Consider the following 219-nt stretch of genomic DNA (forward strand, 5'->3'; position numbering starts at 1 on the left):
CGCAGCACCAGCATGGGAAGATGCTCCACCAGAGAAGGGGACAGTGATGAGGAGCAGAAACCAGTGATGGGGAGCAGAGAAGACCACCACAGTCAAGCATGGCCTTCTCCATACCCTCCCTGCAAAGCCCATGAGGCTCCCCCAGGCTCAGCTGAGGTCAGAGCATCGCCCCAAGCCCCCCTCCTCCAGCCTTCCTGCCCAGTACCTTGCAGGTGTGGG

This window comes from Antrostomus carolinensis, unplaced genomic scaffold (genome assembly GCF_000700745.2).
Source record: "Antrostomus carolinensis isolate BGI_N321 unplaced genomic scaffold, ASM70074v2 scaffold23560, whole genome shotgun sequence".
In the NCBI taxonomy this organism is placed as follows: domain Eukaryota; kingdom Metazoa; phylum Chordata; class Aves; order Caprimulgiformes; family Caprimulgidae; genus Antrostomus; species Antrostomus carolinensis.